The sequence below is a fragment of the Lemur catta genome, chromosome 1 (assembly GCF_020740605.2).
Source record: "Lemur catta isolate mLemCat1 chromosome 1, mLemCat1.pri, whole genome shotgun sequence".
Lineage (NCBI taxonomy): Eukaryota > Metazoa > Chordata > Mammalia > Primates > Lemuridae > Lemur > Lemur catta.
The window spans coordinates 80,684,543-80,708,995 of NC_059128.1; positions in this window are offsets into that span (position 1 = coordinate 80,684,543).

Below are 24,453 nucleotides of genomic sequence, written 5' to 3' on the forward strand. Positions count from 1 at the left end.
ATAAGTCTTATGGTTTATACTGTGCGATTCCACCTAACACAGTAATTTTTAGGAACATATATGTTGCTTTATAGCAGAACTATTTGTAAATAAGCAAACTACCAAGTAAACAAGGTAATTCCAGATAATGGGTAGTGATTTGACAAACTGAAACCAGGGAATGTAGTTGGGAGTGCCTGGGTGGAATGGGAGGCGCTCCTTTAGACTGGGTGGCCATGGAGACCTCTCCAAGAAGGTCACATTTGAACTGATGTCTGAAAAACAAGAAGGTGCCCTAGCCATGCCAAAATCCTGGGTAGAAGCATTCCCAGGAGGAGGAGTGGTAGTGGAATTTGTCAGGGTCAGGGGGTACAAAGGTCCCAAAATAGGAATAAGCTTCTAGCATTAGAACAACAAAAAGGGCCAAAGCAAGGAACAGAGAGGTGGGAACAGCAGCTGGGCCCCAAATCATATACACATAGGAGGACTTTATAAATCATTGGGATTTTAAGTGTAATGAGATGCCATTGGAGGATTTTTCACTACTAATAGAAGAACCCACTCAATTTACAGATGAACATCTGAGGTCTGGAGAGTTTACCCAAGGTCACACCCAAGGTCATTTCACCAGCCAGAATCAGAATCCAGGTCTCATACCTTTGTGCATGGGAATAGGTATACGCTAACAATTCTTAGATGAGTCCTTCATTTGAACTCTGCAAAGAGGATATTAATTGGGAAATTTTCTCAGATTTTCCAAAAATGGATTCTGGATCCATGAATTGCTTCCTCAGGCATGATTATAATGGGCAGAAGTCTAGTTTAACCAGGCTATGTTCAGTGTCCTGTTTCATTCCATTGGTGAAAGAAAAATAGACCAGACAAAATGCCAACTAAGTCATCATAGATGCTAGCAAGATTTGTAAGACAGCCAGTCTTGCTTAGAGCAACGGCCAGCGCCTGGATCTCCCACCCTTGAGTGGTGCTTTTAAGAAGTCTAATGATGCAGACAATGGATGTCTGGATCACTCTGCGCTGTCCCGATAACTGACAGGAGACACGAGGCATGAGAATCTCTTGACTGTGGATTACAAGTCCCAGCAATGAGTCACTGAAAGAAGTTGTGGGATTTCTCTTCTTGGATGGATTGACACTTTCTTTTTATCAAAGCCAGTCAGAAGACAAAAGAATAAATTTAACCTGACAATAGGCTAAATGCCACAGGGTAAATGCCTTGGCAAAAAGCAGCGTGTTTGGCATTTTGCTCTACACTGAGCAGAAGGGCAGCTGCCTCCAGGGTGTGGAGTGAAGAGCCTGCCTGGTGTCCTCTGTGGGTCTGGAGCAGGCTGCCCTGTGTGTACGACGGCCCCTACAGTTCTGGGCTCGCATGGAGGGTGGGTGTCGAGGTGCTAAACAGGCCTGTGATTCTCAGGCTCAGCTTCAAAGCATTTATTCCCAATCCCATCCCCCACCCTCCGTCCGTCAGCTTCTCAAGGGCAGGGCACGGTCCACATGTGATTCCTAACCTCAGCAACAGGCTTGACCTCTGCCACCTCATTCCACAGCTGCGTGGTCCTGAGCCTTTCATGTAGACACTGCTATACCTTTATGCCTTTTCAAAAGCTGTACCATTTGCCAAATAATATTGACAAGTCATCCACTCCCACATGGTTTCAGGTGGTAGAGTGAGGCCCCATTCATTCATTCATTCATAAAATCAACACATATTTATGGAATATCTAATTGGAGTTCTGCGCTATTCTCAGTGCTAGGAATTCATCTGTGAACCAGACAGACACAGGTCCTGACCTTCTGGACCTCCTCCTTGAATGTACATCCCTTTGTCACTGTATCTCAAGGGTGGCCCTGAGACCACCTCTTCAGAGGCAGCTATGATGCCTATTAAAATTGTGAATTCCAGGGCCTACTCCAGACCTCCTGAAGACACAGAATTTTTAGGATGGAGCCTGAGAATCTTCACTTTTTCCAAGCTTCCTTGGTGATTCTTATAAAAAGTAATGTTTGAGAACTACTGTTCCAAGGAATGCGAGACTGTAGCTAAAGAGGTTCTTTCTCTTCCTTCAAGTCTGGCTCCATCGCTAGGCTGGATCTTTTTCTGCTGGTGAGATCCTTCAAGGATGTTTTCTCTGGGGACTCCATGCCTCAGAAGTATACAGGGCTGGAAGTTGTTTCAGTATTGGATTTGAGGACACCCAGGAAGTTCTCACCTCAACAAGAGATTCCCAGGAGCCATACAGTTTGTTAGGATTGCTTCCTTTGTGCTGAGGCATGGTCCTCTTTTAAAGTCAGCTACTCCTAGGCAATGACTAGGACTAGTTATTTCCTGGGAGTTGTTTCCACTTTAGTGTAAACAAGGGCTCTATAGCCCTGCTGTCAGTGATAGCAGAACGCAGATTCCTACAGAAATGGGCATCTGTATCCCAGCACACATTGCCAGGTTGGCCCACCAGTGTTCTGGGAAAGGTGTAGCTAGGCAGCTGTGACAGCATTAGTTAGGTCTTGGGGTATCCAGGTAGGAGGGGCTGGATGGGGAAGAGAAAGCAGAGAGTGGCGAGAGGACAAAGAGGTCACTGGGAGGCTGAATTCTCTTTTGCAGCTTTTCCTGCAGCTTGATCTGCTTCAGCTGCTATGTCTTTAGGACGCACAATGAACAGATGCAATTTCTCCATCCTCCTTCCGCTGCACATTCTCTGCAACTAGCTCATGGCATCGACCTCTTCTGTGGCTTACTCACACACACATCACTGTCACCTACCCCTGCCCTAGACCCCTGCACTAGTCTGTAAACTTCTTGAAGGCAGGGCAAGATGCACTTTTGCCCCCCTACACACACACACATTCTAACAGCACTTGCATATGGAATGTGCTGAATAAATATTTGCCAAAAGAATGAGTGAATGCAAACTGAACTGATGGAAATTTACGGAGGTCAGAGCCTGGCTCTGCCTGATTTATTCAGCCCCTGGCATAGCATCCCATGCAAATAGCCATTTAATACTTGTGTTTGATGATCATGAAAGTGATAATAAAACCCTGCAAGGGATGATTGAGAATAAGGCTCTTTATTGTTAGTGTCTTTTGTTGTAAGCCGCCTCAAATCTGTTTTAGAAGTAGGCAGGGGATAAATATTAAATGAGTGAATAGATGAGGCTTTAACCCCCTGGGGCCTCTCCAGACTCTCCAGCCCCTCTCATACCCCCAGGGCAAAGCCACCTTCTGGGAGTGGGAGCTGAAGAGAATTTTTTCATTCATTCATTTGTTCATTCAACAAATATGTTTTGAAAGCCAGACCATGCTTCTCTTAAGCAATCACCTTGCTCCAGGGTTTCTAGATAAAGTGACTTCTTAAGGTCTCTTTCAAGACTATAATTCTTTATTCTGCTCAGAAATGTGGGGGATATTGATGAAGCAATATTGATAAAGTCCTACAGGCATTGGAGATATAGTGAATACATGCGGGCAGCCGGTCTCCATCACTTCTCTATCTTAATACACCAGCACCTGGTGAAATTGCCTCAATGCTTTGTTTGGCATCTATTTATGTCAAGTCACATCTTCTCCCAACACCCAAATGAAACCTGATGTGACCTCACATAATGCAGTTGATGTGTCACCTTGTAGCAAACCCTGAACAAAGGTCTTACTTGACTTTTAAGTGCATCAAAACGGTAATTATTTATGATCAGATTTACCTTTCCTAAGCATTTTGCTTCTGGTGGTAGCTAAATTATACCAGTTGATTAAAACAGGCAATCAATGTCTGCCTGTCAGAGGTGTCTTAACTTGCTATATATACTTTTGGTAAATATCACAACATTATTTTAATCTGTAAATCGGATTTGTCAGGTCTGATTCATTTAAATGGTTCACACGCCCCAAATTCTCTCTGACAGCCCCGATGTGGGAGCCTGTCCTCATCTTGAAAAGGTAATATTGCCTGGGGCTTGTTGCTAGCTTAATAGAGGCAAGGACACTGTGTAGCAAGAAATAAGAGAAAGACAGACCCCCTTTGCTCTAACAGGTTTCTGCAAGCATCCAACACATCAATCAAGCAGCATCTTTTCACAGAAATTGGGAGAGTACTCTGAGCTAAGGGAGAGGCCAAAAACATATTATTTATGTCAGTAACACCACGGATTACAATAACAAAAATTTGTCTATCAATTCCTGTATTCTATGCACTACACTAAATAATGTTTAAAATGCATTATCCTATGCAATTCCTACAGCAACCCCCTAAAGCAAGTACTTTTTTGTATATGCAGAAGCTCAAGTTGAGGAAAGTTTAGAAACTTGTTCAGGATCTTTCTGGCACCCTAACCACCAGGAACACCACCTCTCTACATGCAGTTATTATGATTAACTGGCTTTTTGAAGGAGGGAGGGGACCATGGAGGACCATTTGTTCAGGATTACATCTCCACCTGAGACCACTATGGTTCCCCTAAATCCTGTAATATGTACTTCAAGAAACCTATTGGTTTTCTGTTTCTCATCCTTTTAAAATGAGCAGCTGTTTTTACAATTAAATAATAATTAAAATGGACACTTGCCTTTAATATTTATTAATTAAAAAATAACAAAAGATGCCTTTTTAATAAGTTATATGCTATTTACCATGGCCTTTTAGATGTGTTTGTGATGTGTCCCTTGTTTGATGTGCAGACAATAGTTAGCAGGTACTGGAATTCACAGAAATGACAAGGGCCTGTTAGGAGGATTTCCTTGTTTTTACAAAGGAATCACATTTTACTAACCTTCCAGATTGGCTGGGAAGACCAAATGTGTTCATCTCGTGAAAGTGCTTTGTTTGTTGTAAAATTTTACACAAATGCAAATAAATAAAAGGTGGTTATATTGTCCAACTGCCTGATGTCCCATCATTGTATACTCAAGATTTTTACTTTGGGAAGGCAAAGCCACTTTTACACCAAGAGCATTTTACAATTGAGTTCCATGGGGAAAGCATCCCCCACACCCAGCAGCTGGTTCATGGTAACAGTGCTTTGTGGAATTAAGTGAATTGTCTTCAACAAAAAATCCTGTATAACAGATGTATTCACAAGCCCCCCCCCCCAACCCTGTAGCTGTCAATCTATAAAGAAAACTGTTTTGCTACTTGTTTTATGCTGGAACTGTATTTAAATGCAGGGTGAGATTTTCAAAATGAAATTTGACAGATTTTTTTACAAGACTTGCCTGTGTTTGTCTTCAGCTCTCTTCTCCCCAGGGTGTTTCCAGTGGGCCGGGAAGGCTGCCAAAGGGTAGGCTGGAGGTTGGCGTCTCCTGGGGGTCTGGGTTTGAGGAAAAAGAAAAGGAGAGCAAAGGGTGATGGTAATAGAGGAGTGACAGACGGGGGAGAAGGGGCTTTGGCATTCCTGCACGGGCTGCACCAGCAGGAGGAAGCCTCTTCCTGGCTGGAGGAGCCTCAGGCAGGTGGAAGGAGCAGAGATGATGGTGGGACAGCTGGGAGTGGGGAAGGGCCCTGGGAGACAAAGCTTCCTCTGCCCAGCTTCACCCCACCAGTCGGGGCTCTGTTCTGGGTTTTCAAAGTAGTCCCATCACCTCCTCTCCACTGGGTCCATCCAGACATTCCCTCGTCTCCTCTGCCCTCTCCCCACCTTACGTCCCTGCCAACGGGAGGGTCCAAACTGGTCCCTGCTGACAGCATTTCAGACCTCTTTGAGAAGCTTCACTCACTGGAAACTAAAGAGGCCCAGAATCCAAACTTATCTTCTACAAAACGTGTCAGCCTTATGTTGAAAACTTTACACTTAGTTTAGGTATAGCTGTAGCACAGAGAAGAAAAACAGGCCTACTATTAATATGTACGCTGTAAAACAAATTCTGCCTTCAGTGCTCTGGAGCCAAGGTTGGGAAACTTTGAAAAGGCAACCTAGTCAATATTTTAGGCTTTGAGGCTCATATGCTGTCTGTCACAACTAATCTACTCTGTCTGTGTAAGTCATAGAAAGTATGAGTATAGCTGTGTTCTGATAAAACTTTATTTGCAAAAACAGGTGGAGGGGCCAGAGTTTGCTGACTGCCACTCTAGAGCAACAAAAACTTCAACAACTTCTTCCTCCTCTCCTTCCTCCACTCCCTCTTTCTCCTCTTCCTCCTCTTCCTCGTCCTCCTCCTCCTCGTTTTAGTGAGGTACCACTTTGACATCTTGGTTAATTACAGAATTCCTGAATGTCCTCCCACTTCTACATTTGCATTCCTCAATCTCCTCCGCACTTCCACAAGGCCAGCTTGCTGCTGTAGTTAAAGGAGAGTTGGGCTGGCAACACTGATTTACTCAGACAATTGTTCTCCCTCTGAAAAGAGTGGCAGGGTGGTTGCATGGGTGTAGCCATTTCCATAGGAAAACAGAGGAAAGATAACAGATGCCTAAGGAATGAAGAAATTCCCCTGTGTCCCAGGGAAAGACTGACCCAAAGGGGTCTCTTCTCCCCACCTCCCCTTCCCTCCACACACTCCTAGTCTCTCTAGTGAGAGTTGTCCTGCCCCAAGGGTCCCACAAAGGACTCCAGCCATGACCCCAATGGAATCCGCCCTCTCACTCTCCAAGATTTCGTTTCACCTTCCCTTTTCTCTTGGAAGGCATCTGGGGTCTGAGTATCTTCCCTCAGAAGAAGGTGAGGCTGGCCTTCCCAGGGCACAGTATTTTTTCAGAGGGGGTGATTACTTCAAATGACACTCCGGCAAGGCCAATTGTCTAGAGGGCAGAACTTTAGCCCGTTGTACTCCAATCCTTTAATGAGCACTCTGCCCACTTGACTAATTTCAGTGGAGTAGAGTCCTTCCTATCAGCCTTTCACCCGCCCCCTCCTGCCTTTCCTCTTTGGTAAGCCACGCTCCTTGGACTCAGTATAGTCGTTACTCAAAGACAAGTTTTGAGTTAGCACGAGGACTGCAGGTATCTGAAACCACAAATCACACGTTTGAGACTGCAGAGAGGCTCCTTGCAGGCGGCTGCAGTTGCAGTCTGAAGACCAGCCATCTGGGTGCTGCCTGCAAGTCTGAGCAGCCGTTGTGGCTCCGCCTGTGAAGGAAAAACAAGTCCCTGGAAGGATTTAGAGTGTGGGAGTAGGGGCTTAGAAGGCAGTTATACTTAGACATGACTAGTATTTCCTAGAGGATTGAGTTTTATAGTCTCCTAATAATAAGCAAAGAGTCAAGAGAGGGTCTCTGGGTCATGAATTAAAGGCAACGGTTTTCAACCAGGGGCAGTTTGGTTGAAACTGGACTATTTGACGATGTCTGAAGGCATGTTTGGTTGTCACAGCTGGGGGAGAGGGTGCATACCAATGGCATCTAATGGGTAGAAGCTAACGATGTTGCTAAAATCCTGCAGTGCACAGGACAGACCCCCACAACAAAGAATTATCCAGTCCCAAATGTCACTAGTGATAAGGTTGAGAAACCCTGAATTAAAGGTGTTTCTGGTTCTGAGCAGCCCTGCACTGTCAGTGGATAGACCAAGAGGGGATATGTGGCTGAGTCACCTGGGGCCGGTCTGGGCAGGCCTCCGTCAGGGTGTGCGCCCGGCTGGACAGCAGAGGGCACCACCCACACCGGGACTGTGGTGGCCGGAGAGGACAAATGGGTGGAAAGCGCTGTTGTGGTTTCTGCCCAGAGCTGTGTGATTTTTTTGATAACCAATGTAAGTGAGGGTGCGTGTCTCCACCACACCCTGCAGGGGTTGGGAGCTGGGGCAGGAGCAGGGCGGCTGGCTCTGACTGTCTCCAGCCCTTGCTGACTGATGAGAAAGCAAGGCTCACTGTTTCAGTGGTCTCCTCAGCCTGTTGAGCCCTGGGGTCCTTGGCTGTATTTGTGCCTCCTCTTTCAATCCAGTTCTATCCACGTTCCATCTTTAAGAGATACTTCAAGTTTCTGGTCTGCTGATGTCCACCTTGCTTGTTTTTTAGGCATTTGATAGGTTTATTCTTACGTACACATTTCTTCGGTCATTTCAAAAGACTTTAGGGAGGAATGGAGGTAGATGTATAAGCTAAGGCACCCTGCTAGAATGGCAGCTCCTTCTGTTGGATTGAACACCAAGGTGGTCACTGGTGACCTGGCAGGTGCAATGTCAGCAGAGTGTGTTGGTGGAAACCAGACTGCACCAGGTTGAGGAGATTTGAGTAAAGAAAGACATTTTGGTTATCTGTGCTATGGGATAAACCACCCTAAAACCTAGTAGCTTAAATCACCATTTATTATTATCTCTCATGGTTTTGTGGGTTGATTGGGCTCAGCTGAGTGGCTCTAGACTGGGGTCTCTTTGGGGCTGAATTGTGTTCCTCTAAAGATATGTTGAAGTCCTAACTCCCACTGCCTCAGAATGTGGCCTTATTTATAAATAGGGTCTCTGTAGATATAATTAGTTAAGATGAGGCCTTAATGGAGTAGGATCAGCCATTAATACAATCTGACCAGTATCCTTATAAGAAGAGGAGAGAGACACATAGAACGCTATGTGATGACAAAGGCAGAGATAAGAGTGAGGCTCTGCAATGCAAGGGATGCCAAGTATTGATGGCCACCACCAGGAGCTAGGAAACAGCCAGGAAGAGTCTCAAAGGGAGCACAACCCTGCTGCCACCTTGATTTCAGACTTGTCACCTCCAGAACTCTAAGACAATACATTTCTGCTGTTTTAAACCACCCCGTTTGTGGTATTTAGTATAGGAGCTCTAGGAAACTAAGACAGGATCTTGCATACAGTTGCAGTCAGATCTTGGCTAGAGCTGAAATCAACTTGTCTTAGTCCACTCCTGGTGCTATAACAAAATTCCTTAGATGGGTAATTCATAAACAATAGAAATTTATTTCTCACGGTTCTTGAGGCAGAAAAGTCCAAGATCATGGTACCAACAGCTCAGTGTCTGGCAAGGGCTTGCTTTCTGCATCAAAGAGGATGCCTTATTGCTGCATCCTCAAGAGACGGAAGGGAGGGAAGGGCAGACAAGACTAATAGACTCCCTTAAGCTCTTTTATCAGGGCACTAATCCTATTCATGAGGGAGGAACCTTCATAGGGTAACCACCTGCTGGAGGCCCATCTCTTGATATTATTGCATTGGGGATTAAGCTTTGGCATGAATTTTGGAGGGACACAAACATCCAAACCATAGCACCATTGAAGACTCTTTTGGGCTATATGTCCAGGAAGTCTTTTTCACATGGCAGTTGCCTCACTTGGGATGATAGGCACTGCTGGGGCCTGACTGGGCATTGTTCTCTGTCTCCATGTAGCCTTTCTACATAGCAAGGTGTGATGGACTTTTTTACCTGGCAGCTAGCTTCCCTGAGAGCAAGTATTTCAGGAGACCCAGGTGGAAGGAACAAGAGGTTTTTTTGTTTGTTTGTTTCATTTTGTTTTGTTTAGCTAACCTCACAAGTTACATAATGAGAGGGGCTGCAGCATTTAGTTAGCAGGTTTAGTTTTAAACTGTAGGAGAAGCATTTCTTTCATTGTATCAGAAGAGGAGCAGGTGAGGATGGGTGGAAACAAAATATGTAGAGGAAGAATAACATGTAGAAGTGAGTACAGGAGCTTCAGGATGTTGAAAGGATTCCTGTGTTTGTCATCTAGTGTCTCTGTGTCTGGACAAAGATTATCTGCTAACACTGGTGAGAAACGTGGTAGGAGAGAGGGCTTGGGGAGAATGACATTTGGAAAGAGCCACAGTGAACATGGGAAAAAGAGCAAACTACAGTAGCATACACCAAAAGACCCCAACACACCAGTAATAAATGATAAATTTTGGGAAGGAAGGTGGGAGTGACATTCAGGGGGATCGGTTGTTTCCTGCTATCAATGCCATTCTTGTTGAAATTTCCTGGGGTGTACAGCCCTAACCTAAGTCTCCAGTAGTCACTGAGCTAGATATAATTTCTGAAATCAAGATAATAGAAGCTGGGAAAATATGATCACTGTTTCATAAGTAACATTAATTAGCAATCAATATCTTCATATTTGGTAAGCCACAAGAGAAGGATTAGTAGGGAAGAAAAATGTAAAAAAGAGTTCACACATCTCCTCTAAACATACTTAGAGAATGCCTTACTTTGTCATTGGGAACAAATCCTGCCACATTCTGCTTCATGGCATCCTACTGTACTGGGTGGGAGTGGGAAAACAGGACCTAAGATGGGAACTTTTTTCTGATTCAGACAGCATAGATTAATTGTATCTCATCCCAAAATTATAGTCATGGTTGGGTCATTTTGCTATGATTGATTGGCTGGGTGTGAATGAGAGGCAGACCCCTTTTCCTCAGAGTTAATTTCAATTGTGTTAAGTGTGGCTGTTTTGTCAGTGATCATGGAGTGAGTTTCTGTGATTAGTCATTTAACTGGACGGTAATTGCAAGCTAAATAGAATGTGTACAGCAACCCCCTTGGTTTGGAAATGGAGACCATGTCAAATTACTTTCTATGAAAATTGCATAAATAAAAATTTGCATCTAGAAGGGCCCTTCATGAAAATTATGAAAAGATTGTGGAGTTTTTCATTTGCATTGTACAGTAGCTCTGTAATTGACAAAGAAATTGTAACTGTAGTCCATAATAGTTTACACCCAGTGATTATTCATCATAACCTCATCTATATTGCTGGGGAAAAGTAACAATGTCGGCAATCACGTTAATTGTTTTTCTTATCAGATTAGTGATAAAGAACCATGATGAACATAACCTTCCAGAATGTATTCACTGGTGGAATAAACAAAGCTGATCTTGGCACAGTACAGATCATAAAAAGGTGGACTTGCCCTGTGGTCTCCTAGGAGAGCCACAGCAATACCACTCATCTATGCAAAAGTGTCCCTGACTCTATACTTGGTCTGGAATCCCAGAAGCATTCATTACTCTTTGTCTCATGATTAGTCAAAAAAAAAAAGATCTATACCCTCAATCCAAATAGGGAATTACATGAAAATTTCTAAAATTGAGGATTTTTAACTTAAGTGCCTGGATTTGGACAATTGCCTGGGAAGACTTTAATTTTTTAAGTAATCAGAAGAAAAGCTTCAAACACCAGGATGTTCTCCCTTCTTTCAAAGATTTGAAGAAAAAGATTTAAGGGTGAATTGGCATCATAGTTGACTATGCCTGAGGGAATTTTAATTCATCAGTGCATAGACAACATAATTCACAGCTGTTCAGCAAGAGGAACAGATACCATCAAGACTTGTACACTCTGAAAGATAGTATTTGTTTCTTTACAGAGCAGAAATCACTGTTATGGAACTCATTTTACCCGATTTCCCTAGGTACAAACACATTCCTTGCTTTAAGAGTAGAAAGTTCACCTTTTTTGCCCTGGTCCCAAGTTTGGTTAGTTTTGGGTTTTTTTTTTTTTTTTTTTTTTTTTTTTACCTCCTCTTTTCTCTCATTTGCCCTTTAAAAGCCAGTACTCATTCTAAAAGTAATTACCATTTCTCCCATTCAAGTACTAACCAGGCTCAACCCTGCTTAGCTTCACAAGTTTAGGTGCGTTCAAGGTGGTATGGCCATAGACACATTTCTGAAGTTAGTGCACCAAACAAGTTACTAACAACTCAGATGCTTCCATGTGTGTTTTCCAGGGACACCCACAGGTAACTTTTAAGCAGGTGCTTAATGATAATCATTATATCATTGAGAGAATTTACAGAAGACATTCATTCATTTATGCTTTAAATCAGCCATTATCGAGTACCCATAGGTTCCTGACACTGCTCTAGGCCCTATATTTCAGGATACGAACTTCCCAGAACAAAGTAGGCATTTAATGTTTATTGAATAATTAGCAGTACCTGCTTCCAAGAAGCTCCCAGTCTAAGGAGGGAAGCAGACCTGTACACAGAAAATTATAATATAGTGTGATGAGGATTCTAGAATAGGTAGGAATAGTTATAATAGAAACACAAGGAAGGAAGTAACCAAGCTTGGGGAAGTTGAAAAAGGCCCCTCAGAATAGTAGTGTTGGGTTAGATTTTGAAGGAGGAGCAGGTGTTTCTCAGGTGAAAAGAAGACTGAAACACTACGTCTGAGGGCGCAGGTATATCCGCATGGAGAGGAGTGTGAACACGGGCATTCCAAGCAAGGGTAACGGCTGTGCAAAGGCGTGGAAGCCAAAGGAGCGTGGTGGGTTTTCTTATGATGTCCTTGTCTGGCTTTGGTATCAAGGTAATGCCAGCCTTGTAAAAAGAGTTTGGAACTATTCCTTCCTCTTTGATTTTTTAGAAGAATTTGAAAAGAAGTTTTAGTTTTCTTAAGTGTTCGATAGAATTCACCTACGAAGCTATCAAGTCCTGGGCTTTTCTTTGATGGGAAACTTTTTATGACTAATTCTATCTCCTCACTCATTATTGAACTGTGTGGGGAGCGCGGACGCCATTACAAGATGGCGCCGATTTCCGGTGGCTTGGCTGAGGTAAACAAGTGTGGCGCATGCGTAGTACATCTGTAGGTCTGTTACATAAGTATGCATATGAGGTTTTCTGACTCGGCCTATTGGTGACCGCTTGTGATTGACTTTGACCTATCTCTGTTACTTCCTGTTTCCTTGAGGGTATATTACTGTGTGAAAGCTTGTGCTCAGGGTCTTCCGCATCTTGAAGCTTAGAGGGATCCCCAATAAAGCACTGTAGAAGAACTCCTGTTGCCGCGTCTTCCTTGCTGGCGAGGCGGGCGCGACAGAACTGTTCATATTTTTTATTTCTTATTTATTCTGTGTTGGTAAGTTGAGTTATATGTGTCTAGGAATTTATCCCTTTCTTCTAGATTATCCAATTTTTTGGCATATAATTGAATTCATAGTCATCTGTTATGATCCTTTGTATTTCTGTGATATCAGTTGTGTATCTTCTTTCTCTCTGATTTATTTGAGTGCTCTCTCTTTTTTTTTTTTATGGCTAAAGGCTTGCCAGTTTTGTTTATCTTTTGAAAAAACCAACTCTTAAGCTCAGGAATCAGACAAGGATGCCCACTCTAACCACTTCTATTCAATGTAATACTAGAGGTCCTTGCCAGAGCAATTAGGTAAAAGAAAAAAATAAAAGGCATCTGAATAGTAAAGGAAGTAGAGAAATTATTGCTGTTTTCTAATGGCATGATCTTATATAGAGAAAATCCTAAAGATTCCATTTAAAAAACTGTTAGAACTAGTAAACAAATTCAGTAAAACTGCAGGATACAAAATGAATACCCAAAAAGCAGTAGCATTCCTATACACTAACAACAAACTGTGTAAAAAAGAAATTTTAAAAATCTTATTTACTATAGATGCAAAAGTAAAATACTTATAAACAAGTTAACCAAGGAAGTAGATGTGTACAATGAAAACTATAAAACATTAATAAAATAAATTCAAGAAGACACAATTAAATGAAAAGAGAGTTTGTGTTCATGGATTGGAAGAATTAATATTGTTAAAATGTCCATACTACCCAAAGCAATCTACAGATTCAATACAATCCCTATCAAAATTCCAATGTCATTTTTTACAGAAATAGAAAAAACAATCTTGAAATTCACATGGAACTGCAAAAGACCCCAAATAGCCAAGGCAATCTCGAAGAGAAAGAACAAAGTCAGAAACATCACCTTTTCTGACTTCAAACTATATTACAAAGTTATAGTAATTAAAACAGCATGGTGCTTGCATGAAAAGAGACAAATCAACCAGTGGAACAGAACAGATAGCCCAGAATCAGGCCCATGCATGTAGAGCCAATTGATTTTTGACAAAGGTTTAAGAACACACAATGGAAAAAAAGGATAATATCTCCAATAAAGGGTGTTGGGAAAACTGGCTATCCATTTGCGGAAGAATGAAATTAGATCCTATCTCACAACATATACAGAAATCAATTCAAAATGAATTAAAGACTTAAATGTAAGACTTGAAACTGTAAGACATGAAATTGTAAAACTATTAGAAGAAACCATAGGAGAAAACTACTCAACACTGGCTGGTTTTGGCAATGATTTCTTTCATTTGACCCACTACTCAGTATATGTCCTAACGACTCAAAATTAGTATGCCAAGAGATATCTGCACTACCATGTTCATTGCAGCATTATTTACAGTAGTCAAGGTAAGGATCAATCCAAGTATCCATCAAGGGATGACTAGATAAAGAAAATGTAATACGAGGTCTGTCCGGAAAGTATCCAGCCATTGTTAATATAATGAGAACAGTTTGTGAGACATCAATGTAACCTAGTAGCCAAGGAGAGTAGGCTGGGATGCACATGCACGAACAATGACGACATCACTGGACTAGTCAGTGGGGCATTAGCTGTGGTTGAGTGAATATGTGTACCATGTGACCGTCACATTCAAAATGACCGAGCGAGTAGAGCAACGAATCTGCATAAAATATCACATTAAGCTTGAACATTCCTCCACAGAAGCTATTCGGATGATTCAGAAAGATTTTGGGGATGATGCAATGAGGGCAGCAGAAATCAAAGTGCGGCCCTACTGTTTCAAAGATGGTCGAGAATCTGCTGAAAGTGATCCATGTTCTGAAAGGCCTGCAACAAGCAGAACACCTGAGAATGTTGAACGTGTACAGGTTAGGCTAAGAGATGCTAGGAGAACTGTGTGAGGTCCCAAGGTACCTAATTTGAATGGCATTGAGGCATCATTGTCATATATACAATGTTTTCTGTATCTTGTATCATCTTCAATAAATGTCTGTATTTTTCATATTACATGGCTGGATACTTTCCAGACAGACCTCATGTCTATGTGTGTGTGTACACACACATACACACATGCAATGGAATACTATTCAGCCTTAAAAAAGAAATAAATTCTGTTATTTGTGACAACATGGATCAACGTAGAGAACATTATGTTAAGTAAAATAAGCCAAGCACAAAAAGACAAAAACTGTATGTTTTCACTTATATCTGGAATCTAAAACAATTGAACTCATAGAAGCAGAAAGTAGAATGGTAATTGCCAAAGGCTAGGGCTGGGGAGAATTGGGAGATATTGGTCAAAGGGTAGAAAGTTGCAGTTAGACAGGAGGAATAAATGGTAAATATTTAAGTTGACAGGTATTTTAATTAGCATGTTTCAATTATTCCACACTGTATATATATATATATATATACCATAATATTACTGTGTGTCCTGTAATTATATATAATTATAATTTGTCAATAAACAAAAATAAATTTAAAAAATAAAATTAGGTTTTCAAAAAGATCACTCTGTTAGGTGTGGGTGGACTAGGTTTGAGAGAATCAGTGGGCAGGACGGAAGCACTTAGGGGACTAGTACAGCAGTCCAAGCAAAGTTGGTGAGGACCTAAACTAGACCTATGGCTGAAGAAGTCAGAGGAGGAGCCTTGTTTGGAAAATTTCCCTAAGAAAGAGAGCAAAGGAGTTGTAATTGAACATATATGGCAACAAGTATTTGAGGTGATATGCACAAAGTCATCATGCTAGGGAGCAACAAGAGAGAAGGAGCAAGGGTTCATAGAGGACCCCTTGAAGCAGAGGCCCCAGCCAGCCCTGCAATGGATGGACTACCTATCTACCTCTGGACCAGTGGTTCTGAAAGTGTAGCATCAGAATCACCTGGAGGGCTTGGTGAGCCTCTGATTCCATAGGTGTGGGGAGATTTTGAATTTCTAAGTTTCCAGGCAATGCCAATGTTGCTCCTCTGGGGAACCACACTTTGAGAACCACTGTTTGAGACTAAGTAATTATATGTATATATGTTACAGAGAAATATAAATCATCTTGTTTAATCCACTATTATTTTGGTCTCCTTCCACACAGCTGAACCTACCAAAATGATCAGAAAGAGTGAAGCCCTGGAAGATATGGTCTGCTCTCATGGGAGTGGGTGGACAACATCTCCTGATGACCTTTATGGACTTTATTCTGGAGTGGCCTTTGAGCCTGCAGTCTACAATGTTAGGCTCACTTCAGATCTACTTATGTAATATTTCTTGAATGTAGGTCAAAAATTCCTACAAGGTTACCCGTGGGGAGTGGGAGAATGGTAGACCTATTAACTAACTGGCAGGTCAGGAAGTGGAGCTAATTTAGGGAAAACTATAGAATACTTTCTGCAGAACACTAGTTTTGCAGCACATTAATAGGTGCTATGTGCAAAAAAAAAAAAATGTTTCCTGGGGTAAATAAGCTTTTTAAAAAATCAATGAAACAAAGGTAACATTTTTCTTTATTTCAAGAGAACTCTGAATCTGTAGTATTCTGCCCTAAGAATCTCTGAATGGGGATTACACAGTGAAGCACCTACCCACCACCACCACCCCTTTTGTTCTAAAACCAGGAAATCTCAAGGGGTGAATGTTGTGTCACATCCACCTCAGGAAATGCTGCCTTTAAGAAACAGGCTTAGAAATTTAGATCAGTGGCTCCCAAAGAGTAGTACGCAGACTGCTTGCTGGTCCATGGCAAAGTTATTATGAATCGACAGCAATATGGAAAGCATGAGGGCAATGTAGTATTTTACTGAGCTGATCTTTTTCATTTTAAGAGTTATCTTCATTTTGAAATGATGTGCTTCCTAAGCTTTTAGTGTTAAAATTTTCCTTTTCAGTGAGATAATGGTGATGGGAGAGATGATCTGTTCTCAAATATTCTTATGTATGTTTTAAAGTAAAAGTTGGCATCGTTATACCAGTCCTTTCATTTTAGCTTCATTGTGTTGTTCTGTTAGATACTTAGATATCATTGAGTCCAAACCCAACATTTATAAATGAAGAAAATGAAATCCTGAGGCTGTCCTAAAGAAAATGCTAATAATACAGTCATTACCATTTGTGCAAACTCCATGTGTATTAGAAAAGGCCATTCCACACTCACGGACTTCATGGCACATATTTGGGCACTTTAGTGCCTTTCATAACATCAATTGTAATTGGAGGTTGAAAGGTTTGTGCTGTTCCAAGCAAAGCATGAAGTGTTTCTTGAATTGGCGGAAAATTAGGACCAGCAAGATGCCATGTGTCCATTTCAGTATTTTGGTTCTAGGCAAATCCAAGACAGTATATGATTGATTATGATTAATTGTATTTACTTACATAGTTCTCTTTGTGGGTATTTCCATCTGAGCTGAGAAGGAGTAAAAATTAAGCAGACACCTGGGAATTAGTCAAGTTGATGGTTAAAAATTTCCATTAATGTTGCAGATCACCTCCACATATAAAATAATCCTAAAGTTGGTTCATTTCTCTGCATAAAATTGTCTTCACCTAAAAAAATGAAAAGGCTGGGCTAAATTTTTTTAAGACCTTCCAGCTATAAATTTCAAGGATTCTACAATTCACGTAAACAGTAAATGAGGGCCATATTAATTGGAGTCTAAAATTTCTCCCTTTTTTAGTGATTTGGAGATTACCAAGGCAAAATAATTCTAAGGCAGATCAGCTGTCCATTTAGAAATCATAAAGAAGGAAAAACATATGCAAATGATAAAGTTATATTTATATATTAAATGCTATTCTTAAATTTAAATATTTATTAAGTATGTACTCTGAGATGGGCTATCAACTTAAAACACCTTTTCCTCTTAAAGCTTGGCACTACTTGGCACAGCCCAAGGTCACCTTTTATACCTTTCCAAGTCTGTGTTTCTCAAAATGTGGTCTTTAGACCACCTAGTCACAGCTGCCTGGAAGTTCATTGAAAATGAACAACCCTGGGTGCTAACCATCTGGAGATTCAGGTTTCCTAGAGCTAGGCTGGAACTCAGGAATCTGTATTTTTAATAAGCTCCACAAGGGGATCTCATGCACACTTAAATTTAAATACCATTTCCCTCAAGATTTAAATTATTGTTCTGAGAACTTCCAGATGCCCAAACAATAAATAGTAGAAGAGGGTCAGAGATAAGATCCAAGTAAAGGTGGTAACATCGCTGGCTCCTCTCATTTCATTCTAGACAGTGGCAAGGAACTATAATAGCTGTTTCCCTGTTTCACCCCTCATCTTTTCTGAAAGGTAAACAAACTTTTCACTTAGAGAAGCCTCTTCCTGAAAAAGTAGTTTCAACAATAATGGTGGGGGGTGAAATAGAAGTTAGGAATTTACTAGGGGAAAAATATGCCTTAATTTTTTTTTTTTTCTTTGAGACAGAGTCTCACTTTGTTGCCCGGGCTAGAGTGAGTGCCATGGCGTCAGCCTAGCTCACAGCAACCTCAAACTCCTGGGCTTAAGCGATCCTACTGCCTCAGCCTCCCGAGTAGCTGGGACTACAGGCATGTGCCACCATGCCCGGCTAATTTTTTCTATATATATTTTTAGTTGGCCAGATAATTTATTTCTATTTTTTAGTAGAGACGGAGTCTCGCTCAGGCTGGTCTCAAACTCCTGACCTCAAACGATCCATCCACCTCGGCCTCCCAGAGTGCTAGGATTACAGGCGTGAGCCACCACACCCGGCCTGCCTTAATTTTTTTAATCAAAAAACATGTATGGAGTTTGATGAAACTAAGATGATTCCAATGTGCACTGTATAAACTATCCAAATGAATTTAGAGATCATAATGTGAGCCCATTTCCAACTAAAGAGGTAGTGCACACATGGTAACTCAATACAACTTGAAACGCACATTTGATTTCCCATAAATAGAAGAATTTTAATATGCTTTCAGACCTTGTTCTTTATATTTTCTTCTATTTTTGAAGTTACCTGTGTTCTTGAATGTTGATTTTCTTCTTCTTTTTCTTTTTAAATCCAGTCTGCTAATGCCTACAAAGCTCTCTTTCTGCCCCAAGGCTAAGAACATTCTAGGTGAACTAATCAATCAATTTTTCCCCATTAAGAAAGAGCACTAAAATAAAAAGAATCCTAACCTTTTGATGGATTTCGTAGCTGCTTGCTAAATACTTTCTTTTTAATGGCAAAACAACAAGGGGAGAAGCAGTCTTACATCTTAAGGAGAGGAAAAGCTCCCAGGTCCCAGGAAATTGTGTAGCACCTGGGGAAAAGGAAAATTTTCCAAATCCTGGAGTATTGACCAACTGTAGCATCACTTGGTAGTAGTGGTGTTATTTTTAGTTAAAACTTTCTAGCCCAAGTTAAAACATATGCATATTTTAAATGTAAATTATATGCTTCTGCAAAACAAACTAGGGACAAGACATGGTGTTTGGCTTCACTGAACACCTACCACAGCAATAGCCTTTGCACAGTGTTGTTCAAAATATCTTCCTTCAATTTTTAGACGCTTAGAATTGATAGAGTAACTGATTTATTTTGGAGGACGTGAAACTTCCAACTTGTTACTTCCAGGTTCTGGTGTTATATGACTGAACTTATTAGTGATGTGTGCTCTTTCAGCCTAGCTGTTAAATTAGTGTGTTCATGAAGAAAAATGAGATATGACATTGCATTTCGTGAAGCAGAGTGTCTCAGCACAAAGAAATTTTTCTCTTATCTGTGGAGGGAGACAAAATAAGACATAGCTGACCAGAGATCTTCAAGTTGTCAAAAGTTAACAAGAAAAAGGTGTCACAACTACAATGTCTAGGCTACTATGGTGTTTTACTCAAGTCTATTAGTGGATGGTTTTCCTTAGCTGAACATATTCCTAACTAATAGTGGAATTAAATAGAGAAATTGGATTCAGGTTAGAATCCAACTTGTCCAAAATTATTCCATTATTTCAAGCAAGACATATATAGAATTAAAGAATGACCAGCTGATTTACTAAATTAATAGGCACACCACAGCTGTGTTCAATTAAGCATTGTGGTTTCAAAGGTCAGACGTAATAGAAAATTGACACATTTTTCTTTTTTCAGGTTTTTGACCAGATAAGCCGACCATCTCCAAGGTAGGCAACATTATACTTTTCCCTAATTTGCTGGCAAAATCCAGCATGATGTTATTGGGTTTGGATACATTGTATGTCATGAGTGAGACATTCAAATGGCGCCCTGAATTAGGTTTTTATTGGTGGTATTAGCAATGAGAGCACCCTACAAATATGGTTTGACCAAGTGCTAGACTGAACCGCAGTGAAATAGAGTCTGTCTCTCTTTTCCTTACTTGATTAGCCCTTGCATGAGACAACAGACTCTTTGTCTCTGATGTTCAAAGACAAAAGGTTTCTTTCTGAGCAGCTGTGTCAGGGGCTTGCACCTCTACCAAAGCCCATTTTGGAAGAAGTAGAAAGCAGAGCGCCCCTCAGCATGGCCCTCCTTCCTCAGCTTCTTCCTCCCCAACTCCAGCAGGAGAGCAAAGTTGTTGAACTTTCCAGGAGTCTCTGTAAAAACTAGCAATTGAGGATGCGTTAATCATATTAAAGAACACAATGGGAATCCTTTTTTTATTTCATTAGAAAATCAGGATGCATTTGATGTGCACCATCTGGTTTGTGAATGCAGGAATAAGTTTTTCAGAAGGGCACATTTCCAAGTTGTATGTTCACATGCTCCAGCAGGAAAAACCCGTAAGCAGCTCTACTTTTAATGAGAGCAATGCTAAAGCTAATAAGACTGGGGTGGCTTTCCAGTATGTGCCATTTCTCGTTGACTACATGTGCTTGCAACACGTTTGGCAGACTTGTCCTGTATAGAGGCTGGGCTTCCAATTGAAAATTCTGAAGTTCTTCATGTGTTAATTGGAAAATAGAGAGAGGCATCATTGTAGTAGAGCATCTGGCTTCTTAGGTATTAATTATGGCTCTCTCTACTCAGAAAGACTAGTATTTTAAAGTTATCTCCTGTTATTCACTGTTACTTTTATAAACCGTAAGTTTCCAAGTCACAGAGAAAGTCAAGTTAAATTTTACTATGCATTGTATGCTTTTTAAATATGTCTTTTAGATGCAGTCACTGTTTATAAATAATAATCAGTGACAAAGCAGTAATAAAATATCAGATTTACTATTGCTCCTCCCCCATGTTGAGTCCTTAAAATATATTTTTTATTTAAATAATAAGATAGCTCTGGAATGTAGTCATCTCACTCTATAGTATAGCTCTAAACAGGAACATCTTTGGGTCAGACAAGCTGCATTAAAGGAATAATTACTTCAGCTTTCTACATAATTTTTAAAATTCTGTACAGTAACAAACATGATTTGTGAGGCAATATATTGCTGTCCTTAACCTCACCGTAATTGGAGGCATCTTCTGTATGTATTCCACAAGTCCAGCTCACGCTGATGAAGGAAGCATAATTACATTACAGGCAATCTCATCTAAGGTAATTACAATTGTCACCATCAATCCAATTAAACAGGATAACTAACTCCACTGAGTCAGAAACACCACAAAGCTTTCTGACTAAATCCAGGCTTTGGGATAAAAGTGTGATTAGGATTTTGAGAATTTTCATTTGCCAAAATACTGTTGCTTATAAAGATAGAGAACAATGTTGAAAGAGGAGGATAGTAGGGAGAGATTGAATATTGGTTGACTTTCTTTTTTCCATTGACTGATCAATGTATAATTTCTAAGTGCAGAAATCAGTGTAGATTCTCAAAGCCAAAGCTTCAGGCCACACATCTTTCTACAAAGGTTAACACAGCATCAGAACATCGTAATGGTCTACTGTACCCAATTGGCACCTTGTCCTAAATCAGTCCTGGATCCCATTATTCCTTCAGAGACCTTTCATCTCGTTCCACTTGTAAATATGCAATACACCGTTTCCTGAGCTCCGTCCCTGTCTTTGCAGGATGGAGGAAGTTGGCTCAAGTAACAGCGCCAGCCCCACCCCCGAAGCTCTTGTACTGGTTATTGCAGGGTCAGTGCAGGAGGCAATGTGGAACATCATTAAGAATTACAGAGGTCTAATACTAGTGGACATGATGCACATCTCAAAGAGTTCACCTCTGACTATGCGATCCAGGCCAGAGGATAAGCCTTGGATCACAGGACTCAGAGACTAGGCAATGAGAATGATGTTGCTCACTGCAACTGAGATTTATAAAGGGCCTAAGTGAGATTATGTATGTCTGCCTTCATTGGATAATACACTATGTGAAGATAGTGGTGCTTTCTTTGTGGTGCTTCATGTATGAAGAGATCCAGGAGATAAACTTCTTTGTCGGGGGCAGGAGGACAGAGTTTGCTATTTGCTGTCACTGGCTCCCTCAGTCCCCACTCAGCATCATCTCCCAGAATCCTACAACCTGACTTTTCTGCTGTCGCCCGGGACCTTCAGCCTGTCTCCATAATTTTCTTCTCATGTGTGTTTTATACTCTCCCTCAGCCACCCACACTCCTTGTCACTCTTGGATACCTCTTTTCGTTGGTCCTCTAGGTACTTCCAATCCTGCTTTAGAACTTCCCTCTACCAGGAAACCAATTCATCACAGAAGCGTGGGAGCAGGGCAGAGAAAAGCGTAGGTAGAAGGCCAGCTGAGCTCAGTGTCATATTCTGCTACTGACCAGCTCTGTGTTACTGAACTAGTCATCAAAGCTAGCGAGTCCCAGTTCCTCGTCTATAAGGTGAAGGGTTTAATTAATACGTGTCCTGCCAACCTCATTTTACTTAACCTCATTTTAAGTATCTAAAATGAAGTTATAAATGTGGAAAAAGTCCCTCATAAGACATAAAATTCCATACAAATGGGAGGGAATCTATATATATAAATATGAAATAACTTTTATTATTATGCCCACTCTCCCCTGGCCATTTCCTTCCATTGATTCCCCCAGCCTTGCAATTCAAATGGTACTTCTTAAAAAAAATGCCCTGGTTTTATCCCCTGGTTTATTGTTTTTGTACTTTCTGTTTCCTGTTGAGTGTCTAAGAAATCTGAAGGCTGGTACCCTGTTGCTTACTTCTTTTCTGTTTTTCCTAACATTTGATTCGTGCTCTGACTCCGTGTGATGGGATGATTTGTGGAGGCATTATATAGTGTTTATTCTTTCTTTAGTTTTCCTCCCACCACTGTAAGCTTATGTCTCAGCTTGGTCTTGAAGAAACCATGCTGCAGTATCGGATAGTGAGCATGTAAAGGGCCAGGGTAGGAACTGAATGCCAGAAGTGCTCCACGGTACTTCTGGCAATGCCTAAGATGGTGGCTTGCGGCTTGACCCTGGGAGATGGCAAGGAGGGAGACCCACAGTAACTGAGCTTGGATTTATGGTATATTTGGGAGGACAGAGATCAGGAATCAAATTAATTTGATTTTTTTAAAAAAATAAAGAAATGAGACATTTCTTGCACATTCAAGTTTGTGGACTAAAGCTTTCCATAAAGAAAGTGCTCAACACATAATTGCTATTACAGAACATAATTGCTAAAAAGATTCTAGCATCCATCTGGTCAGATAACCTTAATTAAAAAATAGAGCCTAGAAAGTATCGAGCTACTTAACTGCTTAGGAGCAGAGGGGATACCCTTTCCCTTGCTTGTTTAAAGACATCTAAACAGGGATATGCCAATTACATCAATGGAAACAGTGGAAGAAATAGTCCAGGAAAGGTATTGAAACATGAAATTTTGTTAGATTGAATTAACTATTGTGATATTCAGAATTTCCATGAACATACAAAATATATTACACTTAAAATGTGTGTTTGTTTTGTTTGAAATTCAGAGGGTAATTTGTTAGATTCTTTGTTTTTTAAAACTCCAGGATCCACCCATGGTGGATGTTATAACAGGGCCTTTGAAATGGAGTGGCTACAAGGAATCATTCACTGTAATAATTATCTATTCCTGTGTAACAAATTACCCTGAAATTTAGCAACTTAAAAGAAGCATGTGTTATCTCACATAGTTTCTGAGGGTTAAGAATCTGGGAGCAGCTCTGTGTCAGGTCCCTGAGGAGGCAAATCTAAGGTGTTGGTCCTGCAGCCATCTGAAGGCTTGATCAGGACTGGAGGATCCACTTCCAGGACGGCTCATTAGCACAGCTGTGGGCAGGGGCCGCAGCTCCTCATTGCCTGTTCTGGGAGGCTCAGGTCCTTACACGTTGGCCTCTTTATAGGCTACTTCAGGGTCCTCAAGACATGGCAACTGACTTCTCCCACGGTGAGTGATCTGAGAGAAAGAGAAAAAGTAAGAGAGAAAAAAAGAACAAGCAAGAAGCCATGATGCTTTTGGCAATGACACCAACCAATTCTCTGACACCAACTAGGTGTTCAACAATTCAATTCACTTCTGACACTAACTCCCAGAGTTAACGCAAACCTTCCCACCCCCAGGTTAGGTGCTCAGTCCTACAAGACTGTCCCTACTTCAGATGCCAACCCCAAATGGGGTGCCCAGGTTACCCTCCACCCCACCAGCTCAGGTTCAGTAATTTGCTAAAATGACTCACAGAACTCAGGAAAGTGCTCTATTTACTGTTACAGGTTTATCATAAAGGATACAACTCAGGAACAACCAAATGGAAGGAACGCACAGATGGTATGGGGAAGGGGAGCTTCCATGCACTCTCCACATGGGCCACCCTCCCATCACCTCCATGTCTTCATCAACCTGGAAGCTCCCCGA